Genomic DNA, 15,038 nt, shown 5'->3' on the forward strand with positions numbered 1-15,038 from the left:
TCTTTACATTTAAAAATTATTGTGTTACCTTAATTTTGTCACCCTACTCTTATGCATTATGGGACCCTTTACGTGGGCTCAGTGGTTTTTTCTATTAATTCCTGTCTCATTCAGTATAACAGGTGAATATATATGATATGGCGTTTCTGCAATAATTCTTTATATTCTCACCAGTGACTCTATTCAGGTGTAATTTGCAGCTAAATAGTACTTAAAAAAACCCTCATGTTCTTTTTTCATAGTGCCAAAGAGTGCAGTTCCCAAGGGTTCTCCAGTGTTCCTGGCTTTGAAACTTTTGTTCCAAAAACACAGGTAGGAAAAGATAATAATCTCTTAATTCTGTTATATGCAACCAAGATACACAATGATGTGGAAATTCCTAAATAAATTGCAAATACCTCAACAACTAGATATTTGCCTCAAAATATTAATAGTTTTTTGTGGGTTTTTTTGGTGGTTTTTTTGTTGTGGTGGTGGTGGTGTTTTTGTTGTGTTTTGTTTTGTTGGGTTTTTTTTCCAGAAATGCTGAACATTTTCCATGTTCTTTACAGGAAAGTATGAAGATAGGAAAGATTCTGAAAAATCAGCCCTTAGGCTGGCATTTCTGACTGGTTGAATGGAAAATAAAGAATGCATGTCTATTGTTTTTGAAAAAAAAAACAAACCATGAAACAAAACAAAAGTGGCTTGCACAGTAACACATAGCCTGTGAAGGGTGTGGAGCTTAGTTCTCCTATACTGATAACTTGTTTTAACGTGCTTTCTGCTGCTTGAAATAATGCAGGTTAAGGCTTTCACAACAAAAATATATGGAAATTTCTAAGAAAATCTCTTATTTCTAACCCCAGTGATACTGCACACATAATTTTTACCTTGGCCTTTGGATTTTGCTGGGTTTTTAGCTTCATATCTGGAGGGAATTATATTATGCATATTTGTATGCTACTTTTTATTTGCTTTTTCAAACAAAATATTCATTAGACACAAAAATAAAGTATCCATTTACTTCAAAGGAGAAGTATTGTTGTGTGGTAGCATTCAGCATATCTGCAGAGGCTACAATATGCCCCAGATTTCTGAAGATTATTTAACTATTCTTTGCTGATATTTTCAGAAGCCCTCTTAGAAGACACATTTCTGATGGAAGACTTTCAGTCACAGCAGGTATTTGGTTATTTGGTACTTAGCATTAGCTATTAGATACTTTCCACTAAGGTGTGACAGACACCTTGGACTTCTAGCACATTTATTTTTTATAGCCAGCTAATCATCACATATTAGCAACTTGGGATTTAACCTCTCCTGTTTCCTAAATCTGATCTGAAATCAGCCTGACAGGACAAGGTACAGAACCAGATACAGCCTCTCTCTGATTGTGGCAGGAAATGGGAAGAAGAGATTAGTGCTAAAATTGTATGGCTGTTGTAATCTGATTTGTTAGTTGCCATCAAGGTCAGTAATGGGTGGTTTCCTTGTTACTGCTCTTCATCCGGGAAACATGGACATGCCTGTATTGAGGCTGGAGTGCTGCAGTGCTTGCAAAGCTGCTGAGAGAAGAGCTCACCATTCAGATTTCTCAAATAAAACCATCACAGGATCAGCTTGGTGGTAAAGGCTGCTTGCCAGCATAACCCTAACATGTTTGTCAATGATCATCAGTACAGGAGATAAGGTGTATCAAAATTATCTACTAGTGGTAAGAAATTTAGGATAGCATCCAAATGCATCCCCAAAGACTACCATCATCGTCACTTTTAGGTTTAATTCTTATTTCATGAGCAGAACAACCCTGCTTAAGCATCCTATTCTCTCTGTATCTGTGTTTTCTTAATATCCTGTTTTAAGTGGCCTAACACCAGCTTTATCAGGTTCATCAGTTGGACTGCATCTAGTACAGTTTTTCTTTCCTTCTGTCCTGATAAGATTGTACACTGTGTGAATGCTGTGGCGAGCTTTTATGTGAGCAGTGTCTGCTCTTTAAAGCATGCTTGAGTCCTACAGCTACAACATAAGTGGCACGGCAACTTGTCACATACCTACTAGTGCTAATGACAAGGTGAAAACCCTGAAACCTCCGTATCTGAAATCTGTTCACTTTGCCTTGACTGCATGTGCATAGAATTAGAGCCAGAGAGATACAAATAGATATAAATACATATATGTAGGCATGCCCCTATGTACAAATGAAAATAGAACAGTATTCATCAAGGAAGAAGACAAAGAAAAGGACTATATCCTAATTTTAATCTAATACAGTGTTTTCTTTTAGAGCTCCAAAAAGTCTTTAATCTTCCCGGCAGTGTATGGCTAAACTTAATTTAAAGCATTCTCGTGGGACTGACACAAATTGGTTGCTTGGCAGTCGAGATCATCTAATAAAAGGCTAATCTTTAAACTACAAAGACCAGGAACTTCAAAAGATTACAGGTTTTTCACTCATGCTTTTTCAAGCAAGGTTTTTTCCAAAAGGACACAAAAGTGAAGAAATGAAGAAAGGAAGTTGTAACAAAATGAATACTTTCAAAGGTTTATATTTTTTAGAGTATTATTTTAAATACATTTTACCCTTAATTTTGCCAAATTTATTTTAGTGAATGTTATTTAAATGAATGTTAGCTGTGGGTTATAAGAAGTTACCAATGAGAAAGATACTGAAATAAACCCCACTCTTAAACCTATGATTATGTAAAAGTTTAACTGAAATTCAGAAAGTTATTTGTAAAACTACAGGCATAATTATTGTGGGGCATTTTGCATAATGTTTTCCAAATTTTCAAGTTCTGAATGTTTTAATGTTAAGAACCATGATATTTTCCCATTTCCACCAGTAGAGGAGGGAACAGTAAGGATTTTCACCAGGAAACCTGACACAAATGTCAGCAGCCAGCAGTACACCCTTGCAGCAGAGAGGTCCAACAGCATCCAGGGCTGCTCAGCACTGGTGAGACCTATCTGGACTGGTGGGCCCAGTACTTGGGTTCCCCAGTTCAAGAGAGAAATGGACGTACTGGAGCAAGTCTAGTGAAGGACCATAAAGATGACTAAGGGATCAAAGCTTCTGACTTAAGAGAGGGCTCTAGCTATGATGTCTGAGGAATTTTATCCAGGACAAGAGATGGCTCTAGGGGTCTCATAAATGTGTGTAAATACCTGATGGGTACTGAGGAAGGAAGACAGAGCCAGGCTCTTATCAGTGGTGCCCAGTGATATGATGGAAGCAATGGGCACATATTAAAAGAAATTCTATTAAAGCATAAAAACCCCCTTCATTACTGTAAGGGTGATCAAGTACCTGGGACAAGTTGTCCAGAGAGGCTGTGGAGGCTCTGTCCTTGGAGATACTTAAAAATTGATGGGACATGTCCCTGAGCAGCCTTCCTCAGGTGACCCTGCTTGAGCATGGTGGTTGGACCAGATGATTTCCATAAATCCTTTCCAACCTCAAGAGGTGTGTGATTCTGTGATCAGTATATTGTCCTGTATGTGTTTTTATACAGAAAATTCCAACTTTTAAAATAAAGTGAAAACAATTTTGCAGTCTCTACATATTCAGGACACAAGACCTTTCCACATAATTTAAAGACCTGGCTCATACAGTATGTGCAATGTAGATACACTTAAGAATTTTTTCTTAACACAGTGACATTTTAAAATAAATATATGCACATATACACGTGTGTATGTATAATACAATGAAACATCAAAGACTTTTCTTATTTTTCACATGGAATAAAGGTTTTATATAGGTTAAATACCTCCACAAGTATTTGCAGAACTGAGGATTTTAATTTCTTTTTAGTTATTACAATGCATTCACTACAGAGACAGTAATATTTCTGCAGATTGCATTACTTAATCCTTCTCTGAAAGGCACCCTCTTTTCCAAGTGGAGCATGTCATGACAAGCAACTCTAAACTATAAAAACAGCACAATTAATTTCAGAAGCAAGCAGAAAAATAGTATATTTATACAGACACACACAATTTCAAGTGCCTAGGCATTAATCATGTTCTGATCTTCCCCTTTCTTTTTGCAGAGTACATGTTGCTTATATCTTTTTATCGTTCACTGAATGTATCTATTAGGAAGCATTTTGTGGTTTGCTGCATATGGTGGCATGATTGAATGCTATATGGACCGTTTCAAAGTAGACATAAATTGTGTCTCTTCTGCCATTCAAAAGGAGTGAAGTTGATCCATGTAATCTCTTACAGTCGGATTTTTCTCCTAGAAGCCCTTACTTTCTGCTAACATCATATTTGCTACATGTAAAAACTATCTGAGCCTCATCTTCTGAATAGAAGATCACTAATGTGTTTATGTTCTCATAAAGTTAAGCAACATGGATTATAGGCACATCAAGTTTTCAGTGTGGTGTTTTCTTATCTCTACTCTTTAGGATTCAGACTAAAAGTCAATATTTATCATTTTGCACTAGCAGAATGTTTTACTTAAGGCAAATCTTTTCAGGGACTCTAGGAATGACAGTGTTGGCCTTATCTACCCCTCAGGTTTTTACTCCTTTATGATAGAAGTCATGCTTTCATATTTACACTGCACACATTTCCATCACACTATCCCTGTGTCATATGGAATGCTCCAAACCTGCTGGCCAAATTTGAAGTACTGAAGTGTCAGAACTAAATTCTTATACAGTTAGTGAAGGCAGAGCAGAGTAGAAATACTTTTTTAAAAATGGCTTCATTTAAGGAAAAGCTGCATTATATTAAAGATCATAAAATCTGCATGAGACAGAGCATCCCTGTAGAAGACCAAAATTCAAAATAAACTACTCTGAAGATGACCCATTAAATTTATCCACAAGAAATATCTGTCTCCAGTGCTGTAGGATTAGTGCATTACTAATTCTAAACTGAGATTTTTCATAGAGTAAAACACAGGGAAACAGCCTGTGGTTAAACAGTCCAGTCTGCTTGGTACATAAACCTTGCTAAATTACTGTCTGAGATTTGCTCCATCACTGCCTGATTTTGTGCTTACACATTGGTGCTTGCATGCTTTTCTTCTTGATTAACAGTTAACTGTGACAGACCACAGACAATAAACACAAGAGAAATAAAAACTCTAAGACAAATAAAGTATTATCCATGTAACATTTCATTTAATGCCAACAAGGCTATAAAAATAAGTTAGAAATTACAGCTCCAGTGAGGTTAGTATTTTTTTTTTTGATGGTTTGGTGCTTTTTGTGTTTAGCAGATGCTATACCTCAAGGGAAAACACAAACAAACAACAATTATAGTCTGCAGTTAATGCCTCTGTAGTCCCTAACATTTTAGTGACTAATCACAAGCTGCATCATTACACTGCAGTACACACAATTCCTCTGTTAACAGGGTAGTTCACAAAGGCAAATTGAAGTTCAGCCTTATATCCATGAGGGTTTTTTCATTCAATGACATTCTAATGGGAAATACCAAAACCATTCTGAGCAGCGACCAGAACTTGAAGGTCTCTGTCCTGGATGAACGACATAATTTTTTCTTCTTTATATTTCTCCCATTAAATCCTCATTTATTTTCCACATAGCTTCAGTTAGAGACCCTTAATCCTGCTGGGATTTAAGAAGTAAATGTTACTGGTGTGCAGATTCTATCTGGGAAAACGCACACTTCCTGGAAGACATGTAAAAGCCAGGGAATGTATATTATTAGAAGCTATGAGTTTTGAGGATATAGGTCTTAGGTACCTGAAATGACAAGAGGTGCTTAAGTCCTTTTGTTAACCTACCTGTCTGCTTCTCTGCAGGTATGTCAAGACCAAATTTTACCAGACCAGTTTAATCTCGTCGTACAACGGACTAACTGATCTTAGGGACAGACAAAAGGAAGTAGATGTCAAACACTGGTAACTTTTCAAGGTTTCTTATAACAGACTGAGCAAATTGGGGAAGGTGGCTTAGATAAAAATGCCACTGCCTGGCTACAAAACCAGTTAGAAAAGCATATTCAGGGTAAATAGCACTGTTTCAGAGTAGAATGGAAAGGTGTGCTTACAGGTGTTTGTCAAGGGCCTGTCCTGGCATGGTATTGTTTCATATTTACATTGTTGAGATGAGTGATAGAAAAGACTACATGTCTAACTAAAGTCAAAGATGGTCTAGATAGAAGGGGAGCTAGCTTGCCAGAGGACAGATTTGAGTTCTAAATGGAGTCTTGACAAGTAGAAATTCATTCTGAAAAAAGAAGTGCACTCTAGGAAAGGATCTGTGGGTTATCCATGATGATTCCCAAGCACAGGCAAATAGCATCATATTGCTGCAAGAAATCAGACATCAGACTGCGATGTCAAGCTGCAGAATGTGTGAGCTGGGTCTTCTACCCTGCTTGCGTCTGGAAAGGCCTTATTACAGTACCATGTTTTGGATGCAACAGCAAATGGATGTGAAGCAGTTGGACAGAGCTGAGACATGCTGAGAAGAGTCACTGTTCTGAGTGGAAAAACTGGACAAAACAAGATTGTCCTAGGGAATGGGGACTAGGTGGTGACATGACAGTAGTCTATTAAGCAAAATGGAAGGTGGAAGAGAAGAAGGTTCATCTGTTGTTATGCCCATAGTAAAGAAGACAAGAAGTGATGGCTATAGATTACAAAAAGAAAGCATCAACTTAGATACTAGTGATTTGAAGTCTCCAACTTGGGTCTTTGTAAAAACAAGAATGATCTCGCTCAGGGTGATCTTAGCTCAGAAATTTGGCTGCACTAGGCAATCACTTTAAAGCTCCTTCAGCCCTGTGATTGATTGTTTTATTGATGTCTAAATCTCAACTAGACTGTTTTCCTGTAGGAAAAGCTGCAAGCAATAGCAAAACTGAGTCCTGAATATCTTCAGTACCCTTTTAAGTTATCTAGACCATAGCAATATTACATTCTGAAGTTGTAGAAGATTATTTTGCCCATATTACACTGCATTAACTGAATGATGATGAGAACACCTGCTGCTTTCTGTAAGAAAATACTGCAACATAGGCAGTGATTACTTCATTTATTGCCCTGCCTGGGACCTGCTCAGCCATAGCATAAGCTGCCAATTACAAAACCAGAGAGAACTGCTAAAAATGCCCATCTGGAGGCCACATTCATCTCACCTATCCTATGTCTACAGTCTAAACATCTACAATTGCATGACTCATGCTAATTTCCATGCATGGTGAAAAGAGAACACTAGGCAATTTTAGGATGCAATTCATTTGACTTATTTGAGATGTCTGTATTAGGGTGAGATGAACAGAAGTGCTTATTTTCTTTCCATTGACTAGATGCAGACTAAATTAACAGCTCAGATGGGGAACTCTGCATGGGAAACATTCTCATTTTCTAAGATAAATTCTATCTGGTGTGTTGATTTCAGAGTCCAACAGTATCCACATAACAGTATTAGATACACAACAGTGCTCACTAGCAGCTGTTTGAAAGAGAAGGTAATAGATAGAAGACCTCGCTCCATCTCTCAATTAATTCCTATGACTGTTAACAGCAGATAAAGCTAGGAGGTAGAGATTAAAAATAAAGTTCAAATTACTGACCTTATAAGAAAGGAGTATGATCATGCAAATTATGTTAAAGCCAGAAAATTAATACGTAAAATCAGGGACAGCATCTTTCAGCTGAAGGCTCTATTGATTAAAACTGCTGCATAAATGGCTGCAGTGCATTGGTGTTTATTTTTAATTAGAACTACCACTAATATTGAAAGTATAGTATTTCTTCCCTTGGGCTCTCCAGACAAAGAGTTAAGATGAGGTCCATGTTAAGTTTGAAGTTATATATTCATGATCAGATTATAGTCTTTTCAATAATTTAAAAAAAAAATTAAAAAGGAGGTGAAATTCTCCTCACTTGTAGCCCTAAGATTTTTGCTGGAAAACAGCAGCTTTTTGTATTTCAGTATTTTCAGTAAAACACTATTTTATAATTGAGAAAATAGCAGAATGCACTCTATAGCCGCAGTCTTTGGGTCTGTAACCCTGCCTTCCTCTACAAGATCAAATAGTTTTCTTTTCCTGTGGACTCAATATTTTGTTAAATTGAATAAAATCTTACCGAAATATGCATTATTACCAGCACCTCCCTTGAAGGGCCAGGTGTCCTTACTGGTTCCATAATGCCTGGTTCTTCTACCTCACCCTTCTTCCATCTGCTTTACCTCCTCTGTTTTCAGCATTTGCCCTCAATATATTTCTCTCTCCTTACATTTATTCTAGTGTTCTGTTCTGGGATTGCCTATAACAGTCAGATCTTATGCTAAAGGCCACAGTGTATGCACCCAATTAGCAGAAGCATTTAATTGCCAAGTTCCATTCTGAATATGGCTTTGCACAGCCTCTTAGCTCCGGGGCTGATAGAAACAACGTTTTCTCAAGTGCATACAGGATTGATATTCGATGGCTTGAGGATCCAGGATAATGAAGCAGATCTAGGCAGACACAGACCATCCCCTAGACATATTCCCCATACACAGCATCAGACTGTATTTCTTTAAGCCTTCTAAAAAATCCATCAAGTTTAGCAGGAAATAGTTTGCATAAAAATAGAAAAAGCGCCCTGATTAAGTAAATAGAGATTGCAAGAAGATTTCTCATAATTCACCGTTGGAGCCCTGAAAAATCAAGCTGAAGAACCTTTCTCTGAATAACAGGGGTTTATGCAGCAGTCTCAAGAATTTAATTATAAACATATTTTTAAATAGGTCCTTGGGACTGGTGTTGAGATGGAAAAGACTGTGTGAAGAAAGAGTTACTAGTTAATTCCACTCCTCTTTTAACAGCTGCAAGACTTTCCTGTTCTTGACCACAAAATTTTGAATCCCTAATGAAAGTTTCTATGGATCTTCCATGGTAAAACCTTATAATCTTGCTCAAGGACAAAAAATCAAACTACTGTGCCCTGTAAAAATCTTAAATATTTTTTGTACTGTGCAGTTTTTCTAAATGTGGCATGAAACAGTGTTATTTTTACTTGACCATTACGGGTCTATACTCTCTAAACATCAACAGCTTATTCTAAACACTAAAACACTGAATGTGGCTTTGCTGAAATGCATCACAAATAAAACTGTTATGTTTCCCTAACGTAAACGGCTAAGCACTGAAATTCAGACATTTCTGGAGAAATGTATTCATTTCTGCATCACTTTCATGTCACTGTCACACACAAAGATTGAAAAAATCCTCGCACACAAAGGCTGCTGGTGCTGATGAGGTCAATGAAACTACATGCTGAAGCTTTGTGGATCAAGCTCTTAATTTCCTGGTTAGCCTTTTAAATACCATAGGAAAATTGATTCATCAATATTTCATGTGCATGTTCACTTATTTTCCAGTGACCTCCTGATAACTGGCATGTTCCAGACTGCAGTCACTAAAATTACATTACAGACAGGAAAAGCCAAATGCACAGGTGGGTAAATAAGCAGATTCCAGAATGCCTCATGGTTATTGTTCACTGGAGTTAATACTGAGAATTAAGCTGCATCCCCTTACTATGATTTAAATTGTCTTTTATAAAGAAACAGATGCTCCAAGCTAGAGAACCCAAATACTTGTGAAATATTCCATAACACAGTAGAAACACAAATCAGATGTAAGAGGACAGATTGAGTGCTAATCAGAAAAGAGTACAAAAGGCAGTGCTTATCTCCTGAGTGTCTGGCTTGGGTTAAACTACGCTGCAAACTGTGCATGTGTGGAGAAGCAAGGACTCCCTCAGAAGCAGATGCTGAACATTGTTTCTAGCTGTGGCTGGGCTGCTCCTGGCCTGGGCAATGGCAGCACTATGCATGGTGCATGGAGAGCTCCACCACGTTGCACAACTGACCTTAAAGCAGCCATAGGTCAGGGCCACACATGACAAGTAAGATCAAATGTTATTTTTCTATCCAGTTTCTGTCTTTAAGCAGAATCTGAAAGTCCAGCTGCATTAAAGGCTTTTAAAGGCATGAGGATCTGTTTCAGACGTTAGCCAGCAAAGCTCCTTCCGTGTACAAACCTGACATCAGTAAAGCATAAAAGATAGAATTGCCAATCATGACTGCAAAGCAAACGAAGATTTTAGTGCCATATATAAAGGTAGCAAAAAGCCAAGATCAGAAAAAGCCACCGGTAAGTAATTAAAAAAAAATAATAATTCAACAAGCAAGCAGTCTGGCAGCAGTCTTTTTTGAGCTCTGTACTGATTTTCAGCTCACAGCTGCTGAACACCAGCTGCACACACCTTATGTGGCAGCACACATGCTATTTCTGCAGCTTTCCAAAGGCCACACTTGGTGAGCTGATCGGTAAGACTGGGAAAGGAATACAATTTTTCTTTCCTGGTAGGAATCTGCTGGAGAGAACAGATGGACTGATCACATCACAAGTTAAACACTGCTAAGGATGAGGAACCTCTACTGCTCTGCTGAGTGAGAAAGAGTGAATGTAATCTCTGCAGCGTTACTGCTCCTTATGCAAAAAAAAGCCTTTTTACAGGTGTCACTGATAGAGTGACTTTATTACCAATGTCACCTCATACTTTGCATTAGGAAGTTTTGTTCAACTTGCACATAGTTTTTCAAAAATAGGTGGGGTTTCTTCAGGCTTATGGCTTGACATTTTCCATGTCCAAGTGCCCAGAATATTGTCTTTAGTGAATTCCAAAGATTTTTCTCTTTAGGAAGTCCTAGGACTTTGGACAGTGTTGCCATTTGACAGGGAGATTGTTTTTGCACTGTAAACCAACTGCCCAAGTGAGCAAAGATGTCTGCTGTGTTACCAGTTAAAGGTGTAATGAGTCAGGGTGCATGACTGAGACTCTCAGAGTATATTCAGACAAAAAAATTTACATGTGCCTGATCTCTGGTACAGAGAGCAGCTGGCCCAGCATTGCCCAGGGCATCATTGTATTCTCTTTCGGCTTATAGCAAGGGGGGCCTCATTGCCGTTGCCTGCTGGAAAAGGTTCCTGGCTGTGCTCTTTTCCTAATGGTCCCAGTTAATTGTTTGTCCGAGTGCTTGTTAGCTCAGGTCAAAACTGTGCCAGCACTTAAGAGTATAGACAAGTGAATGTCAGTACCCAGAGTCTGTTCAATATACTACTACAATTTTGACCTCAGAGCACCCGATCCTGTCTGTCATCCTCACATGCGATGTGAAATAGTGGAGGAATTTCATAATTCCTGACTGGTAGTAAAATTAAGGACTCATTGGTCCTATGGGGTGCTTAGAGTTGTAATGAATTGCCTCCAGATGGGTTGAACTCTTGTGTTGGCTTACGTGTCAGTACCTGTGCAAATTCAAACTTGAGAAAGTCCGTGTTGGCTTTTTTCACAAAGGAGGGCATCCTCCAACAGCCTTTCCTGCTTTTTTGATAGGAAAGTTGTGTCAAGTTAATTCAAAACTTCACAACCTGTTAGATGTGGAAATACAAGTGATGACCTCTAATGTGCTTGGAAAATACAAAAGAAATTTGGACTCATTTTAAATATTAATTAAATCAGATCTACTATAATTAATACAGTATAGCTTTTGCTTTGCTATAGGAACATATGAGATATATATAGATATTAGGTCAGAGGGCAAGACTTAAAAGGTGATAATTTTTTAATACAGAGCTTACATTAAATTTTAGTAATTCATCAGACCCTATATTCCAGTTACAAGATTTGGAGACACAACATGTACTCATTCTGTCATGATGGTATTAAAAAAGCCCTTATTGTTTGGCATCAGACGTAAGTATATGTTTAATAAAAAGCTAAGACAAGATTAAAGCCAGGGTCAAAATCAAGATAATTAAATTTTTTGTCACATCTGGCATTCAGTAATTATTTCAGCATCTTAAAATGCAAGTGACCAATTCCATGAGAAATGGATTATCTGTGCACGTATCATGAGGCAAATCCAGACACTTCCCTCGTAATAAAAACCATTCCCTTATCTCCCAAGAACATACTGTAGATTCTCCACAACTCAACATACTGATTGGCATATTTTAGAGTCAGATGTAGTGATGAAATCACAATGCCACTGTGAGGACACAGGTTTACATCACTAGCAGACACAACCATCCTCTCCTGGCCTTTATTTTCCTCAAACCTTCTGGATATGGTTGGTATGGAATTGAAGCAGCCAGCAGACTGACTTGGGTTTGGCTGGCAGACAGTGTGTGCTGCTTGGGTTCAGAGCGTGCAAGCACGGTGCTTGGGGAAATCTGCTGGATTGAAGGATGGAAAAAAATGGCCACAATATGATTAAAATTAAAAATTAACTGTGACCACATGCTAAATAAGGGAGCAATTAGATAAACTGTATTTTTGCCTGACTATTTGTGATAAATGCTCCAAATAAATATCAAACATTAATAAAACAACTGCTAACTGTTCAAACAAATGATAGCTACATTAAAAAGAGATCTTTTGTTTTTCAAAGACTCTGTCCCACATTAAAACCAGAATTTTTTTTTTTTCTTTGAAGTATCTGGCCCTTTTTTTTAGGAGATGATTGATTTTTCAACTCCACAAGGCCCTTATCCAGGTGCTGTTTATCACCTTCCTGTCCCACCCCTCCAAGTTCTCTTAGATGTGGCCTGGGCCATACACAGCTGTTTATGTGTATTGCTATGCACTTCTGTGCCTCTTAAAATCTGGGTTCTAAACTCTTTCCAAAATGAACGTGGAAAGGTCTTTGCAGGTGCAGACCACTGGGAGGTCAAAGGGTTAATACTCACTGCATGTTCTGAGTTGTACAAGGATGGGGTGAAACTGCATCTCTGATTTCAGGTTGCCTACAAGGACAAGCTGAGTGTGCACAGGGGCATCTTGGAAACAGTCCAGACTCCAGGATCTCTCACATCCAGATAGCTCAGCTAAAAATAGACAGGATGATGAGGTCACAGTGAATTCACAGCTTTTATGAAAGGGAACAGATATGCTCAGCAACAGGCCATCTCTCACCATCTGCACCATTGGACAGTATTGCAATATTTTTAAGTCCAAAAAAAAGAGAATAATTTTAGGCTCCAATTTTCTTTGTTTCCACACAGAGACAACAAAGAAATATCTGGTTCTAAACATTCTCCTTAGTTGCTTCTGAAGTTGTGTAGGAAGGTCAATAGCCATCAAATATTCATTAACAGCTCTGCAGGTCAGTAAAGGGGAGACAAAACTGGCTCAAAGACAGGTCAAGAGGGGTGTCACACACAGGAAAGGGAAAGTACATAGAACTGAATCCTGTGTAATTCAGGGATCCGATGAGTGTTTTTTTAGCTTTTCTTATGAGAAAATCCTTGTATTAGATTAACATTTAGTCAAGCACAACACATTCCCTTTATCTAGGGAGCGGGTGGGGGGAAAGGACAGAAGCTCTTCAAGCTGTGGAAGTTGAATTCAATAGGATTCAAATAAGAGATTTAAGGAGCTAATCTTCTTTATAGCTGCTCAAGTCCAATTTTTGTCCCCTGAAGCTACTAAATTTTTAAGCACATATTTTTGGCAGTGCCCTCCAGCAAATAACTCTGCTTAGAGAACATTGAATTGTGTAGGCTGTATTACATAAATTAGCTTCTTTGCCATCCCTGCAACCCTTAAATGCTAGAGAGACATATAACTAGGTATTCCCTTATCTACCACATTGACCTAGTCTTAGTCTTCCACTTCGGAAAACCAGAAAAGGATGGACATGCAATGTAGGGCTTGGGACACAGTGGCACACAGCACTGTGGTCCTTAGATGCCAGGATTCAGAGTCAGAACTGACTCTGGTAGGTGCCCCAGAAGTCCTAATGTGAGGAAAGCTCTTCTATCTCCACCAGGATTCAAAGCAATTGGCACTCTCACCCTCTGCCAAATGAATGAAATACTGTAGATGGCAGTATGTTTCAGATTCCATACATATATCTATATACATATATATTTCCATATAGAGGGAAAAGGATGGGGAGATGCAAACGAAGCCAAGGATTCACCTGCATATGTTTGTCATGTCCTGTGTTGCCACCATCATGGGCTAAATGAGTGGAGTAGGAGGAATATTGTCAATGATTTGGAAAGAGATATCTAGCTACTACTTGGGCACCCTTTATGTCCCATAGACCTCTCATTCTCTCACAATGTTAGTCAAGATTGCTGGCAAGTGCTTTTAACAGTCAGTAAAGAGGTAGGAATGTGAAATAACTGTAGGGTTTCCAGTTTTTATTAGCTCACTACAGATGGGAGAAATGCAGTTTATTTACAGCCCTACTTTTTTTTTGAGCTTCTGAATTTTCTCTCTTCTTTAAAGAAACATCCATCTCATACAAATCTACTATCTCCATAGCACATCCTCCTTAAAATTTGAGGACTAAATGCAAGGACACCTGGTTTGATTATTGTCCTTTCTGAGAAACTGTGAATGCCTCATTTCACAGCAGTTCCCTTCAAAAGAAACGCGTGCCTTGCTCCTGTATGGCTGAAGAGATTCTTTCACTGGTGCCTGGGCTCACAGCCTCGCTCTGGGAAATGGCCAAGGCTGGGGTGGCAGACAGGGTCAGATTTTCTCATCATTTGACATTTTCTGCAGCACACTGGGAAAAGAGCAAGGCTGAAATCTGGTAGATCAAGGGTTGAGCTTCCCACCTCCCAAAGGTTGAGCTGCCACCAGCATTTTCACCAAGTCCAACAAAGCTGAGAGCAACCCACATTCCTTTAATGCACTCTACTTCCATCTCCAGGGCTCCCGGAGACCAAAATCCCAGAAGGTGGCTTCTGGACACAGGAGGAAACAACAAACTCTGAAAACACTTGAGAGAAAAGTAAGTCCTTCTACTAACCTCGGGGGTTTGACTATCTCACTTTGCAGAATAAGTGCACAACCTATGCAACCAGCCTCCCAAAATAAGTGTCATGTTCCTCAAGTTTTCCTATGGGTCCTTGCAGTTTTCCAGCCACCATGTGCTTGGCAACACCTTGTCAAACATTTTCTGTATTCCCTGGCTGAAAGCAGTTTGAGTCGTTTAGGGTACATACTGGGTCAAGGCTGTCGAGGTTGATAGGGACGGTGAAGACAC

The sequence above is a fragment of the Apus apus genome, chromosome 1 (assembly GCF_020740795.1).
Source record: "Apus apus isolate bApuApu2 chromosome 1, bApuApu2.pri.cur, whole genome shotgun sequence".
NCBI classification, from domain to species: domain Eukaryota; kingdom Metazoa; phylum Chordata; class Aves; order Apodiformes; family Apodidae; genus Apus; species Apus apus.